This window comes from Hetaerina americana, unplaced genomic scaffold (genome assembly GCF_022747635.1).
Source record: "Hetaerina americana unplaced genomic scaffold, ioHetAmer1.1.p SCAF_620, whole genome shotgun sequence".
NCBI lineage: Eukaryota > Metazoa > Arthropoda > Insecta > Odonata > Calopterygidae > Hetaerina > Hetaerina americana.
In genome coordinates, this window is record NW_027287229.1 from 22501 (window position 1) to 27500 (window position 5000).

A 5000-nucleotide genomic window follows, 5' to 3' on the forward strand; every position below is an offset into this window, starting at 1 on the left:
GGAAACCTAGGTCTAATCGATGATTTCCGCCGTTACTTAATTACACCACGTGATATTGGACCTGGAAACATGGAAAATAGTGCTTGCATTATCAATTTTTTTAGACGCACCTTGACAGCCTTTGGAGCATCAAATCCCGGCTGGTATGGTAACACATGTTTAATGGCATCAATATGTTACTCCTTTTTTCAAAGATATTGGGTTTAAATAAAGTATGATACCGCTCCATTAATTTTAATCTGAATAATTATACATGAGAAATGCTACCTTGCATTTCGGTGATCAAAATTACGTAAAAATCGAATTGAAAAATGAAAATTTTTATCCTTGGAAGAAAAACGTTGAAACTTCGCACCGTGAATGTGAGTACGAAGAAAAAAAATCCCAAGGCCTAAAACTTTTGGAAATTGACATGGTTCTCCAACGCGGAGTAAATGTTATGGCTGGTTGAGAACCGACTTATCCGGAGCGAATCCCATCTGTCCACGGTGACTAACACGGTCAATAATAAGAACGGCTATTATTCCTTTACATGAAAGCCGTTTCCATGAGGATATCACTACCTTTTTATTAAATAAAGGCAATGAAGGGAACGTACAAGTCCAAACAAACGATTAAAAATTGCTTTTTTTTTGGATATTGCGAAATATGGGCGAGGGAAGGGGATATTTCCATGCCTGGCTTATAATGTCGAGGAAAATGAATTAAGTGTTAAGTAACGATATATATATGTTGAAAGGTTGACTTGGTTTGTAACTGATGTAACGATTTTTGCAATTCTTCCGGGAAAAAATCCGCAAGTGAAGCGAATTTAATGCGCAAATTATTCGCTGAAAACGAATAAATTACTTGGAAAAATTTTCTAAGTGCCGATTAATAATAATAAAGTAAGAAGTAAGGGTAAACTGGGAAGGACATGCAGAGAGAACGTAATCTTTGGAAAATGGTCGAAAATTTTCTAAGTCCCGCAAAAAATCGGCGTTTTGGACCAGTCTTTTTGCCCAGAATCTCCGAAAAACACCGGCGATTGCGCCATTCTGAGCAATGTCCAAGGGGATCCCAAAATGATTTTGACTTATATGTGGAGTATCGCATTGGCGAGTCCAACCGGTCAGCAAATGGCGAGGAAGTGATTCGGGGTTGGTTCTCGGTCTCTTCGGATCTCGCCCACCTCTACCTAGTCCCTTTTTGGAGATGGTACATAATTGACCCGAGAAATGGAAAAATCCGTTCAGGGGGTGATGCAGGGCGGGTTGCCGGGAGTTCCCCCTGCGATCGCCGGGACGAGGGTTGGTCTCTCCCCGGGGTCCTTTTGGGTTCCGGGTTGGGTTCTCTCACCGGGTGGCTGGGAATACGCCCGGTGTGTAATGCTTCCCAGACGGCCGTTTGTTTACGGAGTGCGATAAACGGTATGGGTGCGCACTCCAAACTGATTTTGACCTTGTCCGGCACTGTGTGTGTACCGGTAAGTAGGGCTGACGCTGGCCCGAAACCCTTCAAACCATACATGTCAGCAAAGCTTATAGCGCAAGCTAAGCCTCGGATGCCTCACAGTTCTAGTCCCGACTGTGTGGAAAATTCGGCTGGTGGACGATACCCGACGCGACTTGGCGACCGAACGGACAACGAATATTGGATAGCATACCCAATTGTGACGCCGTTCCCGTGCCCGCTGTGCGCTAGCGTAATGACTAGTGCGAGAGGGATCACGGGACATGTTAAAATGGTGCACCCTGGTACGAGGCAAAGATTTCGATGTTCGAAATGCGCAACGGAGTACAGATCCTATCAATCCGTTGCATGCCACTATCCGCACTGCAAAGGGCAGATGAGTGGCGCCAGGGGGCCGGTTGAAAAAGAATATTCTTGCGAAGGATGTCCGAGGTTTTTCCCTACGGCTCGGGGATTAGCGACTCATGAACGCCATGCGCACCCCGCATTGCGGAATGAGAAGCGTCTCCGGTCGTGCCTTGTCCCGAAGGTTCTCAAAGAATCGGGACGTAAGGACTATCAATGGACCGAGGAAGAGTGTGCGAAACTCTCCGTGTTAATCAAGAAATTCTCTGGAGACCGCCGCGTGAACATTCGCATTTCTGAGGCTTTGGGGTCTAAGACTCCGGCCCAGGTGCGTTCACGAAGACGGACCATGCTCGGTAGGGAGCGAAAACTGGACTTGACGCAAGCCTCTATCGGGGACCAAGACGAGCGAAGTACGCAGACGCCTCCAGGATGCTCAGATCTCGGAACGGCAGATGCAGAAAAACTTGAACTGGTACCCGATATCGAGTCGAACTCGGAGAACATCGAGGCAACCCCCATGGACTTGACGAAGGAGAACCCTCGCCAGATTCCGCATGACCCGCGAGGAGAACTGCGACACTGGCAGAGGGGAATCTTTCAGAAGGCGCTCGATATCGGCACGCCCAAAGGGGAAAAGGCCGCCGAATTATGTAGCGCATTAGACGGAATCCTATCCAGAGCTATCTTAGGATTGGCCGAGGAACGGATCCGTCAATTGACAGAAAATTTCGTGACCGATTGGCTGCACCCGGCGTTAATTCCAGACGGAGGAGAGGAAGAGACAAAGAGCCCACGCCGGGCGAAAAGTCGGAACAGTAAGTTCCGGAGGAGGGGCCCTCCGAGGAACGGAAAAGAGGCAAAGAGCGGCAAGAGAAAAAGATTTGCATACGCTAGGAGCTCCGATATGTTTGAGCATTGTCCGCGAAGACTAGCTAGACTGGTTGTTTCGGATCGATTGGACTCGTTATGGCAAGGAGGTGACGAGGACGAGAAACCGCCCGCCCACGCGGTGCGGAGCCTTTACGAGGAACTCTGGGGAAAAGCTGCAGAGGACCATCTGGTTCTAGGTGATTCCAGGGTGAAATCGATCCACAATAATTTCGATTATTTGTGCCCGAAGGAGGTGAGGATTCGACTGAGGGCAACCCGTCCAGGGACCGCAGCTGGCTTGGACGGGATAATGAAACACCATCTGGTGAACTTCCCGGGGATTGCGAAGGTATTGGCGAAGCTCTTCAACTTACTGTTAGGCACAGGATTCTTTCCAAGAGAGTGGAAAAAGAACAGGACCACCCTCCTTCCGAAGGATGGGTGTGAAACGAGAAAACCTGAAAATTGGCGCCCGATCACAATATCTTCCCTCGTCTCGAGATTGTACTCGGCCCTCATAGCCGAAAGGTTGGGAAGGTCGGTGACTCTCTCCGCGAGGCAGAAGGGATTTGTATCGGAGGACGGCTGCTTTAGTAACTTGTTCCTCTTAAACGAGGTAACGAAGCAAGCCAAGGTCAACGGCGGATCCACGGTAGCCTTGTTGGACGTCTCCAAGGCGTTCGACTCGGTGCCGCACTCTGCGATCCTAAAAGCGTTACGAAAGAAGGGGGTTCACCCACACATTCAGCGACTTGTCGCGGGAATGTACACGGGGTCTTCCACGGAGATAGGGGGTTTCGGGAGGGGTATCCGGCTGGACATCCGCAGGGGTGTCAAGCAAGGGGACCCCCTCTCGCCGCTCCTGTTCAATGTGGTTCTAGACCCTCTGCTCGATAGGTTGGAGAAATCCAGCCTTGGAGCAGTAGTTCCATCTGGGAAACTGCCCGTACTCGCTTTTGCTGACGACCTGACCCTGATAGGTCAAAACGCGAATGAATGCCAAAAATTGATAACTGCCGTAGTTGAGTACCTCGATGCCCTAGGCATGAGGCTCAATGCGAGCAAGTGTACCTGTTTCTCGATCCGCAAACTCAGGAGAACCTACGCCGTTGAGGACCCGATGCTAATGATTGGGGACTCATTCATACCTGTAACCGACGCAGAAAAATCGGTCACATATTTGGGAATGCCGGTAAGTCCGTGGTACGGAATGGATTACCGAGCCACTGCTAAGTGTCTGGAAAGCAGTGTTGAAAGAGCAGGAAGCCTCGCATTGAAGCCTAGCGAGAAGCTGCACCTAATTCGCTCTTATATAATTCCCAAATTCCTTTATAGACTGAGTGCGGGAGGACCATCGGTCGCAGCCCTGGAAAGGTTAGACCTTAGTCTGCGGAACGTATATCGTAAGATTTACCACCTACCCAATTCCACCGTTGTTAGTGTGTTCTACGCGCGACGGAGGGACGGTGGGTTAGGTATGCCTCGGTTGCGTTACGCAATCCCAATCTCACGCATTAGGTCGATGCTACGTCTAAAGGAAAGTGAAGACCCTCTGACCCGGTCCGTAATAGCTGCAAGCAGGATCGACGACCGCATAAGGGACCTGGCCCGCGGTCTTAGATTAAGAGCCCCCGAAGGCTTGGGAGAGATAGAGAAAATGAAAAAGACTCTCTGCCAAAGGGAAATAAAGGAATGGTCTTCGAGGAAGTCGCAGGGTGTGGGCATCTCATACTTTGAGGATGACCCGAACGCCAATTGGTGGCTCACGGAGGGCGGGATTCTCCTCCCCTCGCGGGAGATCGAGGCGATCAAACTCCGAACGAACACCGTAGCCACGCGTGAGGCCCTGAAGCGGGGTCGCCAGAATCAGGGGCGTGAGCCCTTGTGCCGTAGATGTGGAGCCCGAGTCGAGACGATCGGGCACATCTTAGGCCAGTGCGTCGCCGTGAAAGGTCTCCGCATTAAGCGACACGACGCAATCGTGTCGAGCCTTGAGGACCACTTCCTGAAGATCCCCGAAGCAAAAGTCGCGAGAGAGCAAAAGTTTCCGGGGGGCACGGAAGGGGAGTACCTGATGCCGGATTTGGTGGTGGCGCTGAAAGACGTGGTCTACGTTATCGACGCCACCGTCAGGTTCGAGGCGGAAGGGTCCCTGGAAGCCGCCCATTCCGAAAAACTTGGAAAGTACGAGCGACTGATACCCCAAGCCAAAATAATGTTCGAGGCAAAGGTAGGCAAAGTGTTGCCAATAGTAGTGGGGGCCCGGGGAGCTCTTCCCAAGGAAACGAAGGCTCACCTAAAAGAGCTCGGCTTGGCGACGAAAGCGTATT